The sequence below is a fragment of the Artibeus jamaicensis genome, unplaced genomic scaffold, assembly GCF_021234435.1.
Source record: "Artibeus jamaicensis isolate MK-2021 breed Jamaican fruit bat unplaced genomic scaffold, CSHL_Jam_final contig_781, whole genome shotgun sequence".
Lineage (NCBI taxonomy): Eukaryota > Metazoa > Chordata > Mammalia > Chiroptera > Phyllostomidae > Artibeus > Artibeus jamaicensis.
The window spans coordinates 3,711,667-3,739,550 of record NW_026521968.1 but is presented as its reverse complement, the minus strand read 5'-3'; the positions used below and the strand labels follow the sequence as shown (position 1 = coordinate 3,739,550).

At 38.0% G+C, this 27,884-nt stretch overlaps 1 protein-coding gene across 2 annotated transcripts in view; it reads left to right on the top strand.

The window, feature by feature from the left end:
* MAP2K4 (mitogen-activated protein kinase kinase 4) overlaps nt 1-27,884 on the top strand; it is a 126,682-nt gene that overhangs the window by 33,928 nt on the left and 64,870 nt on the right. The window lies entirely within an intron of this gene.

The following is a 27,884-nucleotide window of genomic DNA, read 5'->3' as shown; positions in this document are numbered from 1 at the left end:
GTAACAAGTGGGTAGAAAAAAGAGTGTCTTGCAGTAGGAATGCTGAAAATATTTCAACAGCAGTGTCTAGAAGGGAATAAGTGTGTATGTATGTGTGTGTGCTCTTGCACTTCCACCTGTAACCTTAAAGGGAATGGAAGATATTTTAAATGAAAACTGCAGTAACAGTTTATTTAAATGGGAATCGTATCTGTCAGTTTAATTAGACTGATGTTCATAATGAGATTTCTTGTCAGAGCCTTCTCTGAAACCTCAAGTGGGGGCTGTAGTATTGAGGAAGGAAACTCTTAGTACTTCTTAATTAGTCAGAGCCTCAGCAACAAGGAAACACTTTCCAAAAAATTTCCTTCCTCTTGTCCTAGAATTTTTAGTGAAAGCTAGTACAAAACTAATTCTTGAACATAGTCTACTTACCTTGGTTGCTAGCTGAACCGTACATTTGAAGTCTCAGAAAGATGTGCAGTAATTGCCAAACTTGAAATATTTCTTTTTCATCTTTTTTTTTTAAGCCCTCCTTGGACAAAGAGAAAGACAACCCAACATATTTAAGACTGGAAAAACACCCACAGATATTTGAATTCTCTTTCTTCAAGAGTTTTTTCATATAGAGAGAATTTATGGACAGAATCTTTTTATCTCATTTTTTTAAAGATGGAAATAGTGGGGAAAAGCTTTCTTACAAAATTTGAGTCAGTTAGGTGCTTTTTTTGTTTTTGTTAAACCAAGTTCATAATAATCCTATAACCAGCTAGGTTTCTTATCCTTTGTCTCTTCCCAGGAGGTATTAAAAGTTTGAGAAGACAAAGTAATAGGCATTTTTACTGCTGGATAGACTCTTACGTATTTGATCTTGGTGTGTAAAATCTTAGACCCATACTTTGTTTGAATTTTGTTACTGCACTGGTTTATTATCTGGATCCAAATAGCAATGCCCTGCATAGACGTTGGTGGAAGACAGCTTCTTAGGGCAGCATATCCCCTAGGCAGTCCACCCTCCCACCACTTTCATAAGGAATGTTTTGTGTTCTTCTGAGTTGTGTGCTATCAGGCACTGAAAGCCTTTGTTGGCACTGTTTAGAGTAAGTGGTTTGCAGTTAGAAAATATAACTTGAAGTTTGTGGGGGTTTGAAGAAGATACCTCTGTGCTATTTATATGTTTCCATCTTCTAGAATTTCTTTGCACTTTAGTTGCAGATATAAATATAAAATTCTTTGGTGAACTAAGGAAAATATAAGATGGACTATGTAAGCAATTAATGAAGTTAAGCTACATCCTGGGAACAAGTTTTTGATTATCAGGTGCTTGATGTCTCTTGGCTGCAAGGTTCTGTGAGAGACTAAAAAAAACCCACCATGTCCTTATTTTCTGTGAACCACCAGTTTAAACAAATTCTAAGAAATGATAGTTGGCTATAGCAATTCAGAAGTAAGGAATAAAGTAATACAGATTGAATGTCAAATGAATGGTGCAGCAAGGTTGGGGGGAAGATCACTTTAGATAAACAGTTTGGTGAAGAGTTTCACAAAGGAAACAAGATTTGAATTGGATTTTGAAAGACAAGAGAATAGAGGTAAAGAGAATGGAGGATGGCATTCTGGTGAGTGTAGGATAGAACTATAATTGTAGCAGAGGTGTTACTTATATATTACCTATTTCATTGGAAATTTTCAGCATTTTTTCTTTGTTCCTATATTCTGTAATTATATGAGGAAATGCGTAGGTTCAGATCATTTTTTCTCTGTGTACTGGAAGAACTATTTTAGTTTGAAGATTTGTATATCTGTTCTTGAGAAAATTTTGGCTGCTTTTCTTTTCTTAATAGATTCTTTTATGTTTTTCCTATTCTCTCTTCCTGAAATGTGTGTTATTTGGATGTTGGACATCTTGAATTTTCTGGGTCTTTGACTTTTCTTTTGTATTTGCATCTCTTTTCTTTTTTCTCTCTCTTTATACCCTGGAAGATTTCCTTTATTTTCTGGCTCTAATATAGAACATTCTATTTTGATTTTAATTTCCAAGAGTTGTGTGTGGCTTTTTTTTTAGTATCCTATTCTTAATTTCTATCTTATAATTCTTGACTATTTATAGATAGTTGAGGATGAGGAAATTAGAAGGCTGATTGGAAACTCTATTTATTGATGGTCCACTGAAGGGTGAGCTTTCCTTTAATTTTCTGTTAATGGCTTGAGAGCTGGTCAGGTCTTTGGTATTCTAGATGCCAAAATAGTAAGTAGGACCAATAGTCATCCTAGGAGGCCTGGTTCTTTCCAAATAGTATGTTTACTTTCTTTAGAGACATGTTCTTTTTTTTTTTTTTTTTAAGATTTTAGTTATTTTAGACAGAGGGGAAGGGAGGAAGAGAGGGAAACATCAATGTGTAGTTGCCTTCTGCGTGCCCCCTACTGGGCACCTGGCCAGTGCGACCAGGCATGTGGCCTGACTAGGAATCAAACCAGCAACCTTGCCATTAGCAGGCCAATGCACAATCCACTTAGTCACACCAGCCAGGGCACTCTTTTTATTATTACTATTTTCAGGGGGGGGTGAATAGGAAAGGAGGAACCGACTAGACCTTTCTTCCAGAAAGAAATTTAATTTTCATTTGTTTCTAGGCCTTCAATACCTTCCAACTATAGATCCCCTCTAAGGTTCTGTTGGGACCATTATTTATCTCTCATCTCTGCTGCGTGCTCCTTCCCATCATGTGTTATAGGCTATAGTTTTCTTTATTACTATTTTAAAAAAAACTTTTAATTATTGAAAGTTTCATATACAAAGCTAGAGAGTGGTAGATGAATCTGTATGTATTTATCCATCAGCTTTAGCAATGTCATCAGTTAGTGTGGCCAGTATTGTTTCTATCTGTTCCTCAATTCCCTCTGCCACCTTAGGTTTAACCAAATTTTAGACATACTATTTCATCTATTAATATTTCAGGGTATATTTCTAAAAGACAAGGACTCTTTTTTTCAAAAAAATCATAACTACAATACCATTACTGCATCTCATAGAATAAGTGATTCTTTAGTATCATCAAATAAATATATTATTGTACTTCAGCTTTTTTTTTGAATAGTGTGAAACAGGATGTCAATGAAGTCCTGTGTTGCACCTGGCTGGTAAGCTTGAAACCAGAGTCCCTTCTTGTGGAATTGATCCATTTTTGCTTTGTTTACACATTTTTGTCTGCTGTTAGGCATTCAGAAAATTTGTTCAAATCTTTCAGTTTTTCATTACTTTCTTTTTTGAAAAAAAATATTAGTCTTTTTATGTAAGTCCTTGGAGAATGAGGGGAGAACCTGAACAGGAAACCTTTGTTTTTAATTATCATTGGTTAAAATTATTATACACATTTCTAACATAAAAAATGAACAGTATAGAGACATATGTACCTACTACCTAAGTGTAACAGTTGTTAACATTTTGCCTCTTGGCTCTTTAAATGAAAGATTAATTGCTAAAACTAAAGAGTAAAAGGAAAAACTGAAGAAAAATGTGTGGCAACCTTTTAAATTTCCATCAGGATTGGATTAAACTAGGCATTCTAAGTCTTTTTATTACCCTGGAATTTTTTTTTAAATGATTTTGGCAGACTTATGCTGAAGTCATGTTCTGTATATAAATTTGACATGAACAGTAGTAGATACTCTGTTACATTCTATGCTTTTGTCATGATGACTAATGTGTGAATGCTCTCGGTGTACTGAATCATTTAGAAGGCACCAAATACAACTGTTATTCTGAAACAACAGCCTTTTATCTTCACAACATATCAGAATTGTACAAGAAGAAATACTAAGGTAAAAGCTAACATTGGAAATATATAATGAAGCATACAGATACATTTAGAGGCTTAAGCTAAACATTTTGGAAACATATGTTCTAAGTTTAAGGAAATGTGTTTGTTGAGACCTCTAATATCTCAATTACCTGTATTACATTTGAGCAGAAATAAGGCTAAGTTGTGCTATAGAACAGCTAGAAGTTTTAAAATTCCCCAGTTAATCATTAGTTTTCTTTATTTTATTTTTTAATCCTCACCTGATGATACATTTCTTCATTTTAGAGAGAGAGGAAACATTGCTGGGGGTGGGGTGGGGCTGGAGTGAAGCATCAATATAAGAAAGAAATATCGATTAGTTGCCTCTTATATGCACCCTGATCAGGAATTGAACCCTCAACTTATGTATGTGCCCTGACCATGAATTGTGAACACACAATTCAAGTTTTGGTGTATGGAATGATGCTCCAACTAACTGAGCCACCTACCCAGGGCCATTAGTATTCTTTTAAAGAACATTTTTAAAAATTGATTTTAGAGAGAAGAGATGTGGTGAGGAGAGAGAAACAGACAGAGACAGACATCAATTTGTTGTTCTACTTATTTATTCATTAAATGGTTGCTTCTTGTATGTGAGCTGACTGGGGATGGAAACCGCAACCTTGGGGATTGGGGTGATGCTCTAACCAGCTGAGCTACCTGCCCAGGGCCTAATCATTAGTATTTTTAATTCCATGATGAACCTACTCAGTAGAGCTTTATCTTAAAAACTAGAATAGTAATTATAAGTCATCTATGCACTTATTGCTGGTTAAATTGTGGAAACTTTATGTTTTAAATTTTATTATCTTGGAATAACCATTTTGTTTAATTTTTGAGTCCTAGTTTATTTTCCAGAATCATCACTACCTCTGTGTCACTTACTCTGGTCTCAATTCAGGCCTTGAATTAGAATAGTGACTTTCATTATTTTATATGGTAAATTAGAAGAGAGGGAGATGGGGTGTGTTTGTGAGAGAGAGAATGAGTATTGACCCAGTTGCATGCTTCATTCTTCAAATAAATCTTATGTGTGACCCTGATAGGTTACATGTTTGTGAGGTGGGAGAGGGCTCTAGTCTTCTCTGCTCTTATTCCCCAAAGTTCCTAGGACATGTTTGGTTAATTACTAAGTATGAAAACCAGCCTTATACATGAGCTTAAAAGGGTGTGTTTTTTTTTTAACTATGAAAACTTTTGACACAATTCATTGATTTGGAATTTCTACAGTTCTATAGTGGAGCACTTTCACAAAATGATAGTAATGGTAGAAATACTTATAGATATACATCACTACCACAAAATTTAAAACACCAAAAGGTATTAAATGCTGTGGTATAAGCTTTTTATTTTTGGCTAGTTTAGATTTACTGCTGCAAACTTTTTTTATTGTGACAAATATATCTAATGTAAATATAACTATTTCTAAGTATACAGCTTAGTGGCATTAAGTACATTCACTTGGTTGCACACCTGTCCCTGCCATCTATCTTCAGAACTCTTTCCTTTCTCACACTGAAACTGTATCCATTCAGCACTTATTCCTCCTCCCAACCCCAGTCCCTGGGAGCCACCACTTTACTTTCTGTCTCCATGAATAGACTATTCTAGGTATCTCATATAAGTAGAATCACACAATATTTTGGGTCTGGCATATTTTACTTAAAGTAATATTTTTATACTCTGTGTTGTGGTATATGTCAGAATTTCTTTTTTAAGGCTGGATTATATTTTATTGCATGTGTATGTGACATTTTATTTACACATTCATCTGTGATGGACACGAGGGTGTTTCTCCCCTTTGAGTTTAGTGAGTAATGCTGCTGTGTGAGATGCTCTTTCAAGGCTTGCATATTGGACCCCTTAAAGGTCAGAGGCATTGAATCTTGTCCTCGGTCCCACATTCTACCTCAGTGCACCTGGCAGTTGTGGTCAGTCCCCTTAGGTGAGAGCTCATTGCTGGAGGGATTATCAGCAGAGGGTGTGGGTGAGCTGATTATCTATGTGACCCACACCCTAAGGATTCTCTAGTGTAATCTACTTAAGTTGGGGTTGATGGCTCTGGTACTGAGGGTTAATTCTGGCATGTTTATTTAAAGATTAATGATAAATGCTATTGAGTTGCTTGTCTACTAAAAGTGAATTGAATTTTGGTGTTTTAAATCATATGTTTTTGAATCAGAGACTTAGGCAGACATTAAAAAAAAAAACCCTGTTGATTTAACCTGTGGTCCCACAAAGTTCTGCTCTTTAAAGAAATGTCTGGTTTGGGGGGGGGTTAAGTTCTTATTAGTTCAGAGTAGTATAGACGTCTTTTGCCTTTAGTGCAGGCATGTTACTGGAAACTTGTATCTATTAATTAGAAATTATGCTATTTAAAGGAAACATCATCTTTTCAGGATGTTTTTTTTTTAAATTATCATTTACAGATGAGTCAAAGTATGATTATATCACTGTTCTTGAGCAAATTGGTTTTCCCCAGAGGCAGTAATTATCTCATTTAATGGTTACACCTGAATCTTCTCTCAGCATAATTAAATACTTTAGTCGATCAGTATTTTTTGTTTTGTTTTGTTTTCAGAGTTGTGTCTCCATCTGTATTGCTGTAATCTGGAGTAGTTGTACTGTTAGGCCAGCTCATTGCTGTTGTTTGGTGAATGCCTCTGTTGCTCTCTTGATTTTGATCCCCTTCTTCTGGAATTTCATGTTGTTTTTGTTTGTTTGCTTTTTCAGTTTTCGAACACATTATAGAGGAGTATATCTTCTTTCTTTTTAAGCTTTTAAAAAAATTTATTTAATTGTTCAAGTATAGCTTTTTGTCTTTTACTCCCATCCCAGCCCTCCCATCCTAGCCCACCCATCCCCCAGTGCTCCCCAACTCCTTCTCATTTCCAACCCCCTTAGTTTTTGTCCATGTGTTCTTTATACTAGTTCCTGTAAATTCTTCCCCTTTTCCCCTGAAATTCCCTCCCCTCACCCCTGTGGTCACTGTCAGCCTGTTCTCTATTTAAATGTCTTTGGTTATATTTTGCTTGTTTGTTTGTTTTGTTTTTTAGCTTCCTGTTAAAGGTGAGATCATACATTATTTGTCTTTCACAGCTTGGCTTATTTCACTCAGCATAATGCTTTCCAGTTCTATCCATGCTGTTGCAAAGGGCAGGAGCTCCTTCTTTCTTTATGCTGCATAGAATTCCATTGTGTATAGTTTTTTGATCCATTCATTTACTGATGGGCACCCAGGTTGCTTCCAACTCTTGGCTATTGTAAATTGTGCTGCTATCAACATTGGGGTGCATAGGTTCTTTTGGATTGGTGTTTCTATATGTTCTTAACATATAATACTAGCAGTAGAATTGCTGGGTCAAAAGGCAGGTCCATTTTTAGTTTTCTTAGAAAATTCCATACTGTTTTCCATAGTGGTTCTACCAGTCTGGAAATGCACCAACAATGGATTACGATCTCCTTTTCTCCACGACCTCTCCAACACTTGTTGTTTGTTGCTTTGTTTATGATGGCCGTTCTGACTGGTGTGAGGTGGTATTTCATTGTGGTTTTAATTTGCATCTCTCTGATAGCTAGCGATACTAAGCAGTTGTTCATGTGTCTCTGGATCCTCTGTGTGTCCTCCTTGGAGAAGTGTCTGTTCAAGTTCTTTGCCCATTTTGTAATGGGGTGCTTGTTCTCTTAGAGTGGAGTTGTGTAAGTTCTTTGTATATTTTGGAGATTAAACCCTTGTCTGAGGTATCATTGGCAAATATGTTTTCCCATATAGTTGGTTCTCTTTTTATGTTAATACTTTTTTCTTTAACCATGCCGAAGCTTTTGATCAGATCCCATTTGTTTATTCTTTCCTTTATGTCCCTTGCTCTAGGAGACATAACAGTAAAAACGGTGCTGTGTGAAATATCTCAGATTTTCCTCCCTATGTTCTCTTCTAGGGCTTTAATGGTGTCGCAGCTTATATTTAAGCGTTTTATCCACCTTGAATTTATTTTTGTGTACAGTGTAAGTTGTTGCTTAAGTTTCATTTTTTTGCATGTAGATGTCCAGTTCTCCCAACACCATTTGTTGAAGAGGCTATTTTTACTCCATTTTATGTTGCTGGCCCCTTTATCTAATATTAATTGACTGTAGAAACTTGTGTTTAATTTCGGGCTCTCTGTTCTGTTCCATTGGTCCATGTGCCTGTTTTTATGCCAGTACCAGGCTGTTTTGATTACAGTGGCCTTGTAATACAACTTGGTATCAGGTATTATGATTCCTCCTACTTTGTTCTTCTTTCTCAAAATTGTAGCTGCTATTCAGGGTCATTTATGGTTCCATATAAATGTTTGAAGTGTTCAATGTCTGTGAAGTATGTTATTGGTAAACTAATAGGTATTGCATTGAATCTGTAAATTGCTTTGGGTAGTACGGACATTTTGATGATGTTAATTCTTCTGATCCGTGAACATGGTATATGTTTCCATTTGTTTGTGTCTTCCTTGATTTCTTTCTTCAGGGCTGTGTAGTTTTCTGCATACAAGCCTTTTACCTCCTTGGTTAGGTTTATTCTTAGGTATTTTATTTTTCTTTTGCTATATCTAGTGGGATTTTTTTCTTGATTTCTGCTTCTGCTGTTTCATTGTTGGTATATAAAAATGCCTTTGATTTCTGGATATTGACTTTGTATCCTGCTGTTTTGCCAAATTCATTTATTAGGTGGAGAAGTTTTGGGGTAGAGTCTATAAGATTTTCCATGTACACTATCATGTCATCTGCAAACAGTGACAGTTTTGTTTCCTTCTTTCTGATTTAGATGCCTTTTATTTCCTTTTCTTGTCTGATCCCTGTGGCTAAAACTTCCAACACTATGTTCAATAGAAGTGGTTAAAGTGGACAAGGTTGTCTTATTCCTGATCTTAGTGGAAAAGATTTTAATTTTTGCCCTTGGAGTATGATGTTGGCTGTAGGTCTCTCATATGTGGCCTTTATTATGTTGAGGAATGCTCCCTCTATTCCCACTTTGCTGAGTCTTTTTATCATAAATGGGTGCTGTACCTTATCAAAAGCTTTTTCTGCATCTGTTGATATGATTATCTGGTTTTTGTGTTTGCTTTTGTTTATGTGATGTATTACATTTACTGATTTGCGAATATTGAACCATCCTTGCATCCCTGCAATGAATCTCACTTGGTCATGGTATATGATATTTTTAATGTATTGTTGGATGCGGTTTGCCAATATTTTATTGAGCATTTTAGCGTCTATATTCATCAGTGATATTGGCCTGAAGTTTTCTTTCTTTGTTGTGTCTTTATCTGGTTTTGTCATTAGGATGATGCTGGCTTCATGAAAAGAGTTTGGGAGTCTTCCATCATTTTGGATTTTTTGGAATAGTCTGTGAAGAAGAGGGGTTAGCTCTTCCTTGAATGCTTTGTAGAATTCTCCTGTGAAACCATCTGGTCCAGGGCTTTTGTGTGATGGGGGTTTTTTGATTACTGCTTTAATTTCATCAGCTGTTATTGGTCTGTTCAGGCTTTCTGCTTCCTTTTCATTGAGTTTTGGAAGGTTACATTTTTCTAGAAATTTGTCCATTTCACTTAGGTTTTCAAATTTTTTGGCATACAGTTCTTCGTAGTAATTTCTTACAATGCTTTGTATTTCTGTGGTATCAGTTGCAATCTCTCCTCTCTCATTTCTGATTGTGTTTATTTGGGTCCTCTTTCTTCTTTTCCTGAGGAACCTGCTTAAAGGCTTCTCTATTTTGTTTATCTTTTCAAATAACCAGCTCCTGGATTCATTGAGCCTTAGAATTGGGCTTTTAGTCTGTATGTCATTTAATTCTGCTCTGATCTTCTACTTGCTCTGGGCTGTCTTTGTTGTTGTTCCTCAAGTTCTTGTTGGCGTAGGGTTAGGTTGTTTGTTTGAAATGTTTCTATCTTTTTTAGGTAGGCCTGTATTGCTATGAACTTCACTGTCAGGACTTGCTGTGTCCCATAAGTTTTGGGTTGTGGTAAGTTCATTTTCATTTGTTTCCAGAAACTTTTTGATTTCTTCCCTAATTTCATTCTTGACTCAGTCATTGTTTAATAGCATACCATTCAGTCTCCATGATTTTGGGTGCTTTGGGTCTTTTCCCTTGAGGTTGGTTTCCAGTTTCAGTCCCTTGTGGTCAGAGAAAATGCTTGGTATGATTTCACTTTTCTTAAATTTGTTGAGGCTTGTTTTGTCCTTTCATGTGGTCTATGTTTGAAAATGTTCCATGTGCATTTAGCTTCTTTGGGATGAAGGGCTCTATATATACCAGTTCAGTCCATTTCCTCTAGGGTATTGTCCAGTGCCACAATATCTTTGTTGGTATTTTGTTTGGAAGATCTGTCCATTTTTGATAGTGGGGTGTTAAAATCCCCTACTATAATTGTGTTGCTGTCAATATCTTTCTTGAAGTCCTCTAAGATTTTCTTTATATTTTTGGGTGTTCCTATGTTAGGTGCATATATATTTACAATGTTTATGTCTTCTTGGTGGATTCTTCCCTCGAGTATTATGAAGTGACCTTCTGGGTCTCTTTCTATGGTCCTGTTTTTGAAGTCTATTTTGTCTGATATGAGAATTGCTACCCCAGCTTTTTTTCTTGTCCATTTGCTTGGAAAATTTGTTTCCAACCCTTCACTTTTAGTCTGTGTAGGTCTTTTGTCCTGAGGTGGGACTCTTGTAGGCAGCATATGTGTGGGTCATGCTTTCTTATCCATTGAGCTATTCTGTGTCTTTTGATTGGAGCATTTAATCCATTTACGTTTAAGGTTATTATTGATAGGTACTTATTCATTGTCATTTTTGTGCCTGTGTTCCTCTCTGTCTCCCTCTTTTCCTTCCTTTCCTTAAAGCAGTCCATTTAGTATTTCTTGTAGAGCTGGTCTGGTGGCAGCATATTCTTTTAGACTTCTTTTGTCTTGGAAGCTCTTTATTTGGCCTTCTATCTTGATTGAGAGCCTTGCTGGGTAAAGTAGCCTTGGTTACAAGACTCTTGTTCTCATTACTTGGAATATTTCTTGCCATTCTGTTCTGGCTTGGAGTGTTTCCATTGAGAAGTCAGTAGCTAACCTTATTGGGGCTCCCTTGTATGTTACTTCTTTTTCTCCCTTGCTGCCTTTAAGATTCTTTCTTTATCTTGGAGTTTTCCCATTTTAATGATGATGTGTCTTGAAGTGGGCCTCTTTGGGTTCCTCTTGATTGGGACTCTGTGTGATTCCTGGATTTGTGTGACTTTTTCTCTCATCAAATTAGGGAAGTTTTCCTTCATTACTTTTTCAAATAGATTTTCTATCCCTTGCTCTTCTTTTTCTTTTTTTGGTGTCCCTATTATTCAGATATTTTTACGTTTCATATTGTCTTGCATTTCTCTTAATCCCTCTTCATTCTTTCTGAGCCTCTTTTCCTTTTCTTGCTCTTTCTGGGAGTTTTTTTCTACTTTGTCTTCCAACTCGCTGATCTGATCTTCTACTTTATCGATCCTGCTTTTGATTCCTTCCACTGTGTTCTTCAGGTCAAAAATTGTATTCTTCATTTTCTTTTGGCACTTGCTGATAGTTTCTATTTCCATTTTCAGGTTGATATAGTTTGCAGTGAGTTCATTGTTTTTCCCTTGTAGTTTCTGGTAGCTCATTGTGGGCTCTTTGAACTTCCTAATAACCAGTGCTTTGAATTCAATATCTGATAGTTAAATTGCATCTATTTCATCTAACATTCTTTCTGAGGCTTCGTCCTTTTCTTTCATTTGAAGATTGTTTCTTTGTTTTCCCATTGTTTGTGAGACTTTTCTTGTTAGCTTCAGCTTCTTAAATTGATTTGTTCTGGCTTCCTGGGTTTATGGTGTGAACTTCTGTGGTATAATATAGGTGAGATTCAGTCATGTAGTGTCCTTGATCTCCCCAGGTCACTGGTCTTGTGCTATTTGTTATGTTGGCTCTGAGTTTGTCTTTAGGTTTTGGTTGTTTTGGGGGTCTTTTTTTTGTGGGTCCTTCCCACTAGCTGGTGAACTGATGGTCTCTTTGTCCACCACCTGTTTTAATTTGTTGTGCTGGTGAGGGCAGGTTGTGTTGAAGCTCGTTCTTCTGTGTGTACAAGGTTTTGAGGGTTCTCTTTTGCTCTTATTCAGTTGCTTGCCCTGGGTAGTTTCTCCACTGTTTACTTGTATTTCGAGATAGATCTTGGAATGAGGTTTGTGTGGTTTCCACTTTCTCCTTCACCTTCTTCTGTTGTTATCTGTTGGTGGTTCCTTTGTTGTTGGGTTTCCTCTTCCAGTGGGTATCCTGGTGTTCACCCCTTCCACCTACTCTTTGTGTGTGTGTGTGTGTGTGTGTGTGTGTGTGTTCAGTTGGAGGGGAAGGCAAAATGGTTTATGAGAGCAGAAGAGTATTCTATGATATTTACAGTAGCAGCTAGTAGAGAAGAGATAGGATCATTTGGGTATGTATAGCGATAACCCTAATCTTCAACCCAACTAGCCACTTTTTAGAAAGGGTGAAAAGAATATAAGGCTCTTGTTGGGGAGGGAAGGTTTGTGAGTTGAATCTAAAAAGCAGTGAGGTTGTGGGAGGTCAGATTCTGAGGTAAGGTGAGAATAAAGGATAATAAATAGGTGCAGTGTGAGAGTGAATAGAGTTATACACTACAGTATTATAGTTCAGGATACAATGAAGTGGGCTAAGATCTGGGAGGCGCGTTGTGTAGTATTTGCAATAGTATAGAGTAGCTATTATTTACAATAATATTCTATTACAATCATATGACAGAATCTATGAGATACCAAGAAAAGGAAGTATTGGACCTTCACTAGTGTGCTAATGGAGTACAGGTGAAGTAAGGGACAGTAAATTAGCAATATAGTATGAATGAGGGGACAGGGGAAACCTGTCAAATGATACAATATATCCAGCCAAGGCAAAGAAGACTATACAGAAAGAGGAGGAATACAGAGATACTATTAAAATAAAAGATGTAAGAATAATGAAACAATAATAATAGTACAAATATGCAATAACTTGTAGTTTCTCTGCTATAGCAAAGTGAAGTTTGTTTCTCTTTCCCTGCTGTTGGGATGCCCCCTCTTTGGGTCCAACTCTGGTCTTTTCGCAGTTGCAAGTTTTTTGTCTCACTTCTGGGGAGAGGGGAGAAGAAAAAAGGCAGCAGAAGGGAGAAAAAAGTGGTAAGTTTGAAAAGAAAGGAAGAAGGAATAAAACAAGAAAGAAGAGAGGAAAAAGGTGTTGAAAGATAAAACAATAATAGTTAATAAAGTAAAAGATTATTTAAGTAAAATAATAAAAATTAATAAATGAAAATTAGAAAAAATAATAACAACAACAAAAAAACACCTCTTGTTGCTTTCCAGCTGGCCAAATCGGTTTTTCTGGTTTCACTGGCTGCAGCAGGCTGAGGGGCAACTGGTGTAGCTTTTCTTCCTTCTTGGTATACTCAGCCAGTCTCATGAGCGCTGTCTGAAGATCCAGACTAGCTCCTCTCCCCAGCGCCCCACTCAGGGAATCCAGGTCCTCTTCAGAGCAGTCTTTCCCCAGGAGTCACTGCTGTGGGCTGGGTCCCATGCCCAGCCAGGCTTCCCTGGTCTTGCAGGCTTGGGTGCAAACCTTTGCCAGTGCTACGGGGGAGGGTAAGGGGGACTCTCAATTCTCCCAAGTTGGTGACCACAGACTCCACGGGTGATCAAGTCCCCTGCATTTGCCTCCTGGTGCCCATTCCTCTCTCTGACCTATTTGCCCATTCAAGCAAACAAGTCTCTCCAGATGTTTTTCACACCATGCAGGCCCGTTAGGGAAGGAGCTGATGACCCAGCTCTCTCCCAGGGACCCTGCTGCTGTCCCTTGGCTCCCAAAGAGTCTGCAGCAGACCCAGCTTGGGCTCCTGGCGCCCAGCAAGGCAGAGGCGGCAGCCTCGGCCTGCCGCCTCTGCACTGGTGGCTCGAATCTTACTGACCTGCAGCCGTCTCCTCACTGTCTGGTCTTTCATTGCCCACTACAATTTCTGGACTCCTATTTTCCTATATGCTGGGGTACTGTTGGCTGTTCCTCTGCAGATTGGCAAGGTTTTTCTCCCATGGGGGGAAGCGGAATCCTCTCTGTCCTATTCCACGGCCATCTTCCCCTGATCTAGGAGTATATCTTCTAATGGCTTCCTGAGATGTGTTTTTTCTTAGTAAGGTTTTTGGATCTTTGCATGTCTGAAAATGCCTTTATCTCCCCTCTTAATAGATTAATAGTTTTATTGACTGTAAAGTTCTTGGATATAAATTTTTCTTCAGAGTTTTAACTTGCTCCAGTGTTTTGAAGGTTACTGTTAAAGAGTTATATACCATTGTGACTTAGGAACTTTGGAATATGACCTATTTTTTGCAGGCATATGTACACATATGATTGTAGGGTTTTTGTCCTTTCCACCAGTGTCATCTGAAATCTTGCTATATCCATTTGGTTTTCTTTTCTTTTTTTTAAATCTTCTCTTTCCTTTATTTTTTTCTCACACTGAGCTCTTGGTAGATCTTTCAATCTAGAAACTGCTGTCTTTCATTCTAGGATAAATGATTTATTTACTTAGTCTTTTGATTTTTCTCTTGTAGTAGCTCTGTTCCTGGAATGCTGCTTTTAGGTTTTGGACTTGTTAGTTTGAGTCCTTATTTTTCTTGACATTTTTTTCCCTTCAACTTTGTATGTATGACATTTTCACTTCTTTGTTTTTGTGTTTGGTTGCTCCTTGGTGTTCATTTTCTCTCTCTCTCTTTGTCTCTCTCTCTCTGTCTCTCTCTCTTTCACACACACACACACACACGCACGCACGCACGCATGCACACACACAAAATGAGTCCACAAAAAGCTGATTAGAAACTTCGTGATTTGATTGGTGGGAGTCATAGTGAGGTGAAGAGGAGAGGTGGTGCCTCATTTTTTTTCCTTTGGAGGATTCCAAAAGGTCAGTATCAGGAGGTCTTTTTTTCTTTTCTTTTGGGAAAAATCTTTTTCTTCCTTCTAAGAGGAAAATAAAGTATCACCCATAATGGTGGTAAGTTGATAAGACTGGGTTGCTGAGAAAAGGAATATATGTCAGTTTACAGTTCTTCAGTGGATCTAGGCAAAGTCAGCTACATATGTTGCTATTGTAGAGGTTTTTATTTAATCCACCATACTACATTTCTTTTTATTTAAATCCTCACCCAAGGATATGTGTATTGATTTGAGAGAGAGTGAAAGGGGATGAGAGAAATGTTGATGTGAGAGAGAGAAACATGGATGTGAGAGAGAAATATCGATGGGTTGCCTTCTGTATGAACCCCAACCAGGGACTGAACGTGCAACCTAAGTGTATGCCCTGAGCAGGGATCAAACCCACACCTTTTTAGTTTACGGGACGACACTCCAACCAAGTGAGTCACACCAGCCAGAGCTAATTGTTTTCATTCTAAATTAAAAAGAGTTTTAAAAACTTAGTGCTAGTGAAGTGTATTTTTTTTAATAAAAAATGTTTAATCCTTCACAGAGTACCAGCTTTTGACCCTTCTATTTTAGAAGGCTATGGAAGTAACTCTGCCCTCTCACCCTTGCCACTATTGATATTTTAGTCTGGATAATTCTTTGTCATAGGGAGCTGTCCTGTGCATTGTAGGATGTTTAGCAGTATCTCTGGACTCTACCCTTTAGATGGCAGTAGCACCCTCCTCCTCCAGTTGTAATAACCAAAATTGTCTCCAGACATTGTGAAATGACCCATGAGGTGCAAAATTGTCAGTGGTTGAGGACTACTGGTACAGAGAGCATTGCAGGTTCACACAGGTGGCCACTATTACCTCTCTTCTGATAGAGGGGCTGTCAAAGGCAGTTATAAGAGGTGTCTTCATTCTTATCATGCAGTTTGAGTGGATACAAAAAGGGGAAGTTTGGGAAATGAAATAAGGATATCTCAGAGTCCAGGCAGTGCATCAAAACTTTCTGAGCAACTGATAGCTGTCAGAAACTGAAGCAACTCAATACACATTCTTTCATGCATTCAGCAAGTGTTCGATGAATACCTAACCTTTACTAGGTACTATGGTAGGCACAGGGTATTTCGTGTTAAAAAAGAGAGAGATGTGATTGCTACTTTCTAAAGATTAATGTTTGGAGGTAGACACAGGGATTCAGCAAAATATATAGGGGCTAGGCCAAAGGAGGTTTATGGTTGTGAGTCTGAACATTTATTATTACAGTATTGTTTATTAATTACTATATTATTTTCCACATGCACAACTGTAGATCTACTTTTGTCCAACTCTGTATATTTTTAAAAAAATATTTTATGTATAATTATAAGTAGTTTATATACTATTGAAGGAAAAGCACCAAATGCTATGAGAATAAAAGAGGAACCTAATTTAGAGTGGAGATGTTGGAGAGGTGAGGTAGTCATTGAAATCTTCTAAACCTGTGTAGGAGTTTAGCAGATTTGAAAAGAGACTGACTGATTGATAAGGGTGTTCCAAATGGAGGGAATAGCATGTCTATGAAGTTGCAAGACATTAAGGTGGGAAAGATTCAGCTTTTCATGGAACTGAATGAATGACAGTCTGACTAAAGACTGAATAAATGAGAAGGAAAAGTGGATTTAAAATAAGCAGAGATGTAGTGATGGGCCAGGTAATGCATGGCCTTGGAGGTGAAGATGTGGGATGACATTCAAAGTGCTGTGGATAGTCCTGGAAGGGTTATACAAGGGGAGTGGCATTATTTAATTTATGTTCTAAAGTGATGATTCTGGCTGCTGTATTGAGTATGTTGTTGGAAGGAGGCAAATGGAATTAGGGAGTCCTAGTAAGGTTGTGGTTGCGTAGCTGAAACAGTGGTGACAATGAATGGTAATAGGTTAATGACAGTGAAGGTGCAGGGAAATGGACAGATTCCAAAGACATTTTGAAGGGAGCATTAACAGATACTGATATTAATTTGAATGTGGGTGGTAAAGAGGGATTGGTGTTCTTAGTGACTTCCAGAATTCTGAGTTGGGTGATGTGCTCAGTTGCCTGGATGTGGAGCTCGGGTCTGGAGCATCTGTCGGTGAGGGAGTATAGAAGAGCAGGAGTTTAGCTACCCAAAGGAGAGAGTAGAGATGAGAGATTAAAGGTTGAGAGCAGATAACACTGCCGAGGAAGGGAGTGTATATGGATGAGAACTGCATCCAGGGGTGAGCCCTGAAGAAATCTGACGTTTAGAGGTTAGATAGAAGAGGAGCAACAGGCAAAGGTGGGAAAGACATCTTACAGGTAGGAAGAAAATTAGTAGTTTGCGATGTCATAGAAGTCAAGTATTGTTTCAAAGGGCAGATGGATAGGGATTATATGGTCAGCTATGTCTGATGTACTGGGAGTATATTAGTAAGATTGCTTTGTTGGTGATGACCCATGGGCTATACTTGGGGGACAAGGTTTCAGCCACTGGTGGAGACTGGGGCTCAATCAGGGAAAGAATCTTAAGACAGCTTGTTACCTGTTGGTTTAGGGCAGCTTTCCTAAAACAGCCTAGAAATACTGTTCTAATGGTAAGCTCTAAGTACAGCTGGCACATTATCAGCTCTTAGAGAATGTGCCATCTACAGCAAGATGTAAACATGAATGTTTATCTTATTCTCTCTAATATTACTCATTCCTTCATGATAAAAATACTTTGTACTTCATAAATCTGTACTGCTTCAAAATAATTCAGGTTGTAATTAATACCTTCTGTTCACTAAATATGGACATCAGAATTTGAAAATTTATATATTTGGAGTATTTGAGCAATTTTTCTAGACACCTTTTTTGTTTTTTTTTTCTTTTTTTGCTTTACCTTAGATCTAGCAAAGATACTTATTTTGTTAGTAGTGCCAGGAAGCCGGCGGTTTCCATGGTGACTTGCATACTGAGTTTACTGTGGAAATTTCCAAATTAATAGAGCTGCATTGCAGAAGGATGCACAAAACAGTGTTCATCTAGAGATTCTAACAGTATGGACACAGAATACAGAAGTTACAGTGGTGTGTAGGGTATGTATTATGTTTATTTTCTTGCCTCAAGGGGATTGCCGGGTTTATTTATATGGTGAGGAGAGTATGATGGCTTGAGGCATTTTAGTATAACCTGGCTTGTTAAAAATCAAGGATGTTTAGGCAAAAAGAAGGAAGAAATAATTTGGGAAGGAAGGTATGGCAGCATTTCTAGGAAATGAAGATCAAGATAAATGAAGTAGGAGAATGTGATAATAAAATAGGAGAAAACACTTCACATTGATTAAAGGGTTCTTATGGATGGTGGTTCTACATATAAGAGAATATTTATTTATTAAAGGAAAATTATTAAGCACTGGAAAGTTTGAGGAATCAAGTTCTCTTATCTAGGAAGAAGTCTGTTAAATGTGATTAGCTCTTACTGAAAGATACAAAGATATGAACAGTGTTAAGGAGGTTGGCTGCAGCCTTAATATACATATTTACCTAATAGAGTCAGGAAGGGGTTATCAGACTCCTAATAGAGTCAGGAAGGGGTTATCAGGAAGGGGTTGATTTGTGGGGGATTTTTAAGAAAAAGCTTGAAATGTATCTAGAGATTAAATTCTGGAAGTAAAACTATAGGCTTTGAAAAAATAGGGTTTCGGTGGATAATTGAAGTTTTTTATCTTCAAGAGATAATTATAAACTTTGAAGGAGAAAAGATAATGAAAAATGAATAGACATAATTTAGATCATTTAAAGGATACATCATTTAGATGACTACTCAAGAGCCAAATGTGGCCAGCTGCAGGTTTTTGTAAATACAGTTTTATTGGATCATAGTCACACACTTGTGCTTCCATAGTTGCAACAAAGACTGTATGACTGGCAAAGTCTCAGATATTTACTGTCTGTCACTTACAGAAAAACTTTGCTGACTTGTGGTTTAGATGTTGTATTGGATTCCTAGGGCTGCCAGTAGATCACCACAGACATGGTGGTTTAAAAAAAACAAAAAAAAACAGACATTTTTTCATTTGCAATTCTTAGAGGCCAGAAATCTGAAATCAATGAGTTGACAGGTCCATGCTTCTTCCAAAGGCTCTAGATGAGGATCCTTGCTATCTTGCAGCAGCTGTGGTAGCTCCTAATGTTTCTTGGGTTGTGACAGTATAATTCCAGTGGCTACGTCCAACTTCTTTTGGCTTTCTCCTGTGTTTCTCTGTGTACTCTGTCTTCTCCTTTTATGTCTCTTATAAGGATATATGCCATTGTATTTACAGCCTATCCTAATCTACAGTGATCTTTTTTTGAGACTTTTATCCTAATTATATCTGTAAAGATAAGCTTACTTTCTGATCTTCTGTTGGGGAAGCTGCAGTTGAGCCTGCTGCACATGGTATTGAAGACTTGCTTTTGACTGTGGATCTAGTTAGGAACAGCTACCTCCTGGCAGGTTTCCTTTGGAAGCCTATGAAGAATACAAGGTCTATCCAGAAAAAGTCCAGCTGTTGTTAATATAATGAGAATGATTTGCACAACACTGATGTAACATGGCAGCCAAGGAGAGTGGACTGGAATGCACTTGCATGAACAATGATAACTTTACTATAGTCAGTGGGGGCGGTAGATGCAGTTGAGTGAGCATGTGTACTGTGTGGCCGTCCCATTCTCAGTGACTGAGTAGAGCAAGGAATCTGCATCAGATTTTGTGTTAAGCTTGAACATTCCTCCATGGAAACTCTGGATGATTTAGAAGGTTGTAGCTGTGGGGGCAACTGGCAGCTTCATCACAACAATGTACGTTCTCATGTATCACATCTTGTGTGGAGTTTTTTGGTGAAACAGTAAGTCATCCAGGTGACTCAGCCCCCCCACAGCCTATATTTGGCACCCTGAGACTTCTGGTTTTTCCCAAATCAGAAGTAAAATTACCTTTGAAAAGGAAGAAATTTCAGACTGTGGATGAGATTCAGGAAAATATGACAGGGCAGCTGGTAGTGATTGGAAGAACTGTGTGAGGTCCCAAGGTGCCTACTTTGAAGGGGACTGAAACATCATTTTCTTATGTACAATGTTGTCTGTATCTTGTATGCTCAACAAATGCCTCTTTTCCATAGGATGTGGCTGGATATTTATTGGACAGACCTTATATTGTCTGCAACAGATTTGTTGACCTGCTAGGGATGATATGAAATTCACTTCTCAAGGACAGGATGATACAGGCATAGTTAAACATCATAGAAGATGGCCTGTGTGATGCAAACATAGGCTACAGGGTAGCGGCAGTACTACAATATTCACAGGAAAGAGTACTAAAAATTCACAGCAAAAGGATGAAGAGCAATGCTTCCTGTCTTCATCAGCACCTCCTCAATTCCCTTTCCTCCAAAACCACAAAGTAGATTTGTAATTATAGTGAAAGGTAGTTGGCCCCAAAATAAGACTCAGAGTTTTGAGGGATTAGACTCATAACTTAATGACAATGGGAAATATTGGGTTGGCCAAAAAGTTCATTTAGTTTTTTCTGTACGATGACTCTAGTAGTGCTTAGTTGTTTTTAACTTTGTTCGAAACAATTTTGTTAGATCGTGTTGTGACAGCTGTCATATCAGTGTGCCTTTTTTAAAAAAGTATCAAAATTGGTGAATTTTTTTGCAGCCACCTTAACATTGAAGATAAAAGAAATTATGCAACATTTTCAGTGTATTATGCTTTATTATTTTAAGAAAGGTAAAATGCATCTGAAACACAAAGAGATTTGTGTGGTGTATAGAGAAGGTACTATGACTGATTGAACATGTCAAAAGTGGTTTGTTAATTTTCTTGGTACTGTTGACATTTTGGCCAAATAATTCTTTGTTGTGGGGCTGTCTTATGCACTGGAAAATGTTTAGTAGTACCTCTGCCCTCTACCCACTGGAAACCAATAGCAGGAGATAACCAACATGCTCAAAATATTCAGATCAATACAGTTATTAGTGAAAATGAAGAATGTGTCTTTTATTTTATAGAAAAAACTAAATGGATTCTTTGGCCAACCCAGTAGATATATGTATAGTTATGTGACTTAAAATAAGTAGATTTCATAAATGAATGGAGGAGTGGCTAGGTATTTAGAATGTATACAGTGGTGGGTGGAACTGTGCATTTGAGACTTGACTGCGGTTGCAGAGCCTCTGTGTTGTTATGGGAGTGCACAGAAGAGGGCTGTGCTGTGTTCCTCTTATCACTGTAGTGCATTTGTAAGCCATAGTGATGGTAGTAGATACCTTTGCATCCCTTGGAAGTTTCATTTAGCTTATTTTGGTATATTCAGAAATGTTTAAGAAGTGATACATACCCATGTCAAAGACTCAGGTAGTAGACATTTGACTCCAGTGCGGGTGCTGGAGCTGCAGGGAAAACCCTCCTCATTCTGTAATTTGAGGAATACTAGCTTAAGGTCTGTATCCTTATTTTAATGTACCTTAAAATAAAACTTGAAGAATTAAGCAAAAGTAGTTAGAAGTATATTCACCTTAGGCTATAAGTAGTATCAAACCAGCATAATATACTTAAAAAGAGGTTTTTGGGACTGCAGGGGACTGTAGGTTGGTGTTTCCTGATTGCAGTGTAGGTGAGTACAGAGGAGGAACACTAAGCCCAATCCAGGATTTTCAGGCCAAGTTTGCTAAAAGACAAGACTGGATGAAGTCTGTTTCCTTTCTAAACAAATTCTCTTAGACTGTAACCCTGTATGTCCTGAATACCAAACTGAGCAGTTAGGAAGTCATGGGAATGAATGTTTTCTTAAAGTATTTTGTGCATTAAGTGTTCTTCATATTGAAATGTATGCTTAAGCTTAAAGAGCTTCACAGAAAGATTCAAATTCAACTACAATTATACTTGAACTTTTTATTTCTCTGTTGGCAGACATCTGGAGTATACACAAGGAAATAAAATGAGATAAAGTCTAAAGCATAGAATGGAATTACATTAGGCTGGTTGATTATATAGTTCATACAAGCTAAAATTTAAGCACTGTAAGGGGTTCAAAAATACCATAGATTTCAAGTGTGTATATTACACAGTGTGGAGCAAAACTAAGTTTACAGTTGTTATTATGGAAAAATAATACAGTTATCAATAAATAACAATGCAAGAATACACTGTTTCTCATAAAACCATAAACCTATTTTTGCCCATCCTGTATATCAAGCACAAGTGTTCCTAAATGTGTCTGTTAATAAAATTCATTTCTATAAAATCTTTTTTCCTTGTTGACTTGTTGGGATAAATTCTCCCCTAGAAATAGTAAAAATAAGCTTCAAAATGTAGTTCTTTTATAGTTATGTGTTTAAAAGACAGTTCACATAGTAGTGGTATTAAAAATTAGCTACAGATTATGAATAAAATATAGTTAAGACTTTTGGTACTTACTTAGCTCAAGAAATAAAGTTCTGACTTTGTGAAAGCAATTTCAGATTTGTAGTAGAAAAATTATGTACCAGTAGAAGTTTCTGCTAAAATTTGTGAAGAGCAAAGGCAATAATATGAAGCACTGAAAATTAAGACAAGTTAGTGTGAAACTCTATAGGATCTCTAATGAAATAATAGCCAGAATAAAGAAAAAAATTACCTAGGGTTTCTTTAACAGCAGTCCTACAGAGATACCTAAAGAAAGGTGGCCTTTTCTGAGCCACTGGTGTTAAAGGCAGAGCATCTTCATTCCCTTTCATGCCCTCCTTCTTTGCTGGTAACTACCCAAAAATAAATGGGGGACAGGGCATGAGGGATGGGAAGAGGGAGATGAAATGGATGTAGACACAGTCTATCTGAGAATTGTAGTCATTCTGAGTAATGTTGTAGAGAAAGACTATAATAGCAATATACACTGAGAATTGTATTTTTTTTAAGATTTTATTTATTTATCTTTAGAGGGAAAGGGGGGGAGGAGAGAGGGAGAGAAATATCAATGTATGGTTGCCTTTTGTGCATCCCCTGCTGGGAACTGGCTTGCAGGGAACCAGCCTGCAACCCAGGTATGTGCCCTGACGGGGAATCGAACCACAATCATGTGGTTTGCAGGCCCACGCTCAATCCACTGAGCTACACCAGCCAGGGCTGAGAATTGTATTTTTATATTTGCTACTGTCAGTCAAGAGTACAGTATTAAAGAACAAAGAGATTGAGGATAGGAGAATTTGCCATTGGAGCGGTGGACGCTCTAACTGTAATATACTGAGACCTGGACTTCTCAAACTATAGACATGCATTGCACTATAGACACATGATAGGCAAATCCCTTTCAGATAGGAAGAGGGGCTGAGGGGCAATCTTACCTCACAACAATCTTATTGAGGTATAATTGACTGGTATAAACTGCACATTATAAAGTGTACAATTTAATAAGTTTTGAGGTGTTTATACCCATGAAACCATCACTACTGGCAAGAAACTGAATCTATCCATTATCCCCCCAAATTTCCACCTGCCCCATTCCTTGTAGTTTTTATATCTGGGTGTTTTATTTGGTTCATTTTTATGTATTTTGTGTCTTTTTAACATATTCTCTAGTTTCTTGAATGTACAGAATACAGTAATTAACACTGTTTTGTTGTCCTTGTCTACTGATTCTAGCATCTGTCATTTCTGGGTCAGTTTAAATCGATTTATTATTCTATTATTATGGATCACATTATCTTGCTTTTTAAAAATTTATTTATTTTTAGAGAGAGGAGAAGGGAAAGAGAAAGAGTGGCAGAGAAACATCAATGTGTGGTTGCCTCTCATGTGTCCCCTACTGGGGACCTGGCCTGCAACCCAGGCATGTGCCCTGACTGGGAATCGAACTGGCAACCCTTTGCTTCACAGGCCCATGCTCAGTCCTCTAAACTGCACCAGCCAAGGCTTATCTTGCTTTTTTTACATACTTGGTGATCTTAGATTGCATGCTGGAGATTGGGTGCTGGATGTTTTTCAATTCTTATAAATATTTTTGAGCTTTGTTCTTGGTTAAGTTACTGGAGATAGTGTGATCCTTTTAGGTCCTTTTAGCTTTGGTAGGTGAGACCAGACCCTTCTGAGTACTTTCATAGATTTTCTATGGATTATGGAGTTTTCTACTATAGTGGCCAAAACCAGAATTGTATGCGTGTGGGATTGTTCTCTCTAATCCTTTTGAGTGGTTCATTCCTCTAGCTGGTGTAGGTTCTTCATAGGCCTGTGCTGACTCAGGAGGGACCTCTGCAAAGATGTGAGGTTCTCTTTCTGTGCAGCTCTCTCTTACTCTATGCTCTGCCTTTCAAACTCTACTCCCTCCTAAATACAACAGGAAGGTAATTGCACTCTGGAGAAATATTTGCAATGGAGGCCAGAGGGTTGGTAGATATGTGAATAGATGCAGTAGCAGCAACTGCAAACCAAAGCCTGGGCAAAGAATAGCCCAGAGTGTTATCTCAGGCAGTAAACAAAAGAAGAGATATTTATTCACCAAATATATAAGAGTAATAAATCAAAATGCAACTTAAAACAGTGATTTAATACTAGTCACCTGTCAGGTTGGCATGTAGGGAAAGGATATTACTGAATGGGAACTGTGGGCACCCTTGCTGCTGGTGCCGCTATGCTAAATGAGTAGAAACTTGCTATGCAGTGTTAGAGTAACAGTGCAGGCCATGTGGTGACTAATACGTCAAAATATATTAAGTGACGTCTACAAGCAATAGGTGTAATGTGTCATTTCATAGCCTATACACATAATATAGAAAATTACAAAGGATATATGAAATTGTTAAATAGTGATTTTCTCTGGATTATGGTTGATTTTTAAAAAAAAATATCTTCTACCTGTGTAGCTTTAAGAAGGATTTAGGATTGGGTAATCTGGTTGTAAAAAGCAGTCCAGTTATTAGTCCTGCTGCTGAATTTGCACAGCAAAATGGTATTTTTAGTCAGGGTAGGGGTGGTGGTGGAGGGTGGGTTGCAAGCTATCCCAGGTAACTTTAGCTTTGCCTCTGTATTTAAAAAAAAAATGCACCCACCTTTATACAAAGCCCCAGGTAGCTTTATTAGACACATTAGAAAGAAATAAAGCTTTTCTCAGTGCCCAGTCTGATTGATGTTCTAAAACATCATGTTCTTTGGTGTTTTTTGGAATCTGTAGGATTTCAGAAATTTATGGATTAGTCTGGGTCAGTGGAAGGATGACAATTAAAGCACTCTAGCAATGATTCATTGTTGAACAGTAAATGGACAAATTGATCAGTTTTGTCCAGAAGATCAGTTATCAAAGAAAGTGCTCAGGAAGGACTTAAGTGCAAACAGAATAAAAAATAATAGTTTTCAGGTAACAAGATAATTCCCTGATTTCAAAAAATACTTTCTGTGCATTGAATTATACTTTAATGAGGCCTGTATTTTATGGACTCAAGCTGTATGTTAAGGATGCTACCTATAATCTTGCTTGTTGTGTCAAAGTTGCATTTATCAACACATTTCAGTTGTGGGGGATGCCTATAGCATTCATATCTATCTGTGTATCTTCTTCTCTTCCCCACCTCCACCCTCTTCTCCCCCATCCCCCTTTCTTAGAGAAAGAACAAGGGGGCTGGAGAATAGCCTCATCTGACTCCCATACAGGCCCTTGCATACCACTCCCTTAAGCATTAAGCCCTTAAAAGAGTGAGGTTCTGACCCACATCAAATAATCTTAGGAACAGAGTCTCGGGTCTGTTGACCACAGAGACAGAGTTTTGGGCAAACTAGAGATAAATCTAGGCTTCAGTTGTGTTTCAGCTCCAGGCCCAGAAAAGCAGTAAGTCCAGGTGGGGCTACACCATGACTGACATCAGGGCCAGCTGTGGTGATGGTGACTAATGATTCCCCCAGCACTGACCAATCAGTAGTGACAATGACCCTGAAAGGACTGACCTGGAGAGCTGATGCATAGTCTATTGAGATCCTCCCCTGGGACCTCCCTTAAGATCCTTGCCTTTAGTGAGCAGATAAAAACCTTTAGGAGGAGGACCCAGCTCTCCCTCTTCCTCCTGCTCCCTCCCTCCCTGTCCCCACCTGTCTTTCCTCTCTCTCCCTGTCCTTCCCTCCCTAACCCTCCCTCCCTTTCTCTCTCCCCCTTTCTCCCTCTCAAATAAAAATTAAGTAAATAAATAAATAAATACATACAGTTCTTCAATTTTCTGCTCCTTTATTCTCAGTAAATGGTTTCCATTCACGAGGGCCTCAAGGGTGGCTGGAATTCCAGTCATCAAGGCAGCAAGAAGGAGAAGGGAAAAAGGATAAAAAGACCTTTCTTCTAGGCAAGTCAGCTCCTTTTCAGTACTACATTTGTAGTACTGCCTCTAACTACAGGGGAATTGGCACTTTAGTGTGCTTGGGTTGCCATGACAAAATGCCACAGACTGGGCAGAAATTTATTTCTCATGGTTTTGGAGGCTGGAAGGATCAAGGTGCTGACATGGTAGGTTTCATTCTTAGGATTCTTCTCTTGGCTTATGGGTGATAACCATCTTACTTGGTGCTCACATGACCTCTCTGTGCAGAGGGTGGGGGAGAGGTTCTCCTGTTTGAGCAGCTCTTTGTGTCTCTTCTTATAAGGATGTGGGTCCAATCAGATGCGGGCTTCACCCTTAGGACCTCATTTGATCTTAATTACCTCCCATATTTGGTGGTGTGGGGGAGACACAATTCAGACTGTAGCAGATGGGTGGGGGTAGTAGGTGTATTGCTGCCCAGAATACAGGAAGATCCTAGGGAAAAGAAGAGGAGCATGGGTATTTGATAGTAATCACCACAGGCTTGTGGCTGAGTTTCCCAGGCTGATAACCAAGGGCTAGGGTTTGGAGCCCTACAGAATGTTCATTGAAGGCAGGTAAGGTTAATCTATGTAAAATTATACATAGGACATTATGAAGGGAAACCTGAGGGATATTTAGGAATTATTTCTGATAAAATTCAGTTCCTATTCTTAAGAAAGTGATAACCCAAAGAGAAGTTGGGGAAGTACAACTCTAGGTAAATAACTATCATCAAGTAAGGGCAAGCTGCGGCCTGCAATTGCTTCTGGCTTTTACTTTTCCCCTATCTTCTCAACGAGTGTATTGTCTACTATTCATATCCCTCCCCAACCCCAAGACTCACATGTAGTTTAGGACAGAAATTACATTTAGCAGACTGCACATGATCCTGCTGCCCTCAAGAGAGACTCTTGGTGAACTTTTTCTGAAAGTGATGAACCACTTTTGGAAAAAGTTCACCAGGATCTTAAAGCTCCAGGTATAACTCAGTTTCGATGCATTTCTACAAGGGGACTATAGGAAACCAGTTATAGGGTCTATCACATAGCTGTGAAACTCTCGGAGCCTGGAAGATCTTAGGTCACACTGAAGGTATTTTTTTTCTCTTTGAACTCTAGGAGTAGCATAATTGCATTTAGTTGTATTACTTTCCAGTACTTGGTAAAACTTTTTAAAAAAATTATGGATCTTGGTTATATGGAAGTCTAGTAAGAAGCCTCCTTTCAATTTGTGTTTGGAACCAATTGAGAGAGATTCAGGAGCAAGACAGAAATGTAGCTCTAACATATGAGGGCAGAATAGTTGGCTAAATCCCTCTGCCCTTGAGTAAGTGGACTTACCCAACCCATGAGTCTCTTTTAGAGAGATAGCTATACACACCCTCTCTGTAGGCCAGCTAGCTTTGAAGGAGAAGAACTGAACTGAGTGTGTTCATTTCTTCCTCCGTATTCACTGATCAATCAGTAAAGGGGTCAGATGAGAGACCAGATTCTTCTGCATGGGCAGATGAGGTATGGAAGAATAAGTGTTCCCTTAAGCAATTGGAAGAGGTAACCCCTAAAATCTTTGATATATTCCATTCACTTATATAGCATCACTTTATGAAGATAGGACATGTAGTCTTTGAAAAGGAACATGAAGATATTAACCCATGGGACATACACCGGCTCTAATAATCAGTGAATCTGGTGGTAGATTACTCTATGTATATGAAATTTTTTCAAATATGATTCAAATTAATCAATAAAGTTGATTGATTTTTTTTCCTAGATTTTAATTCTTA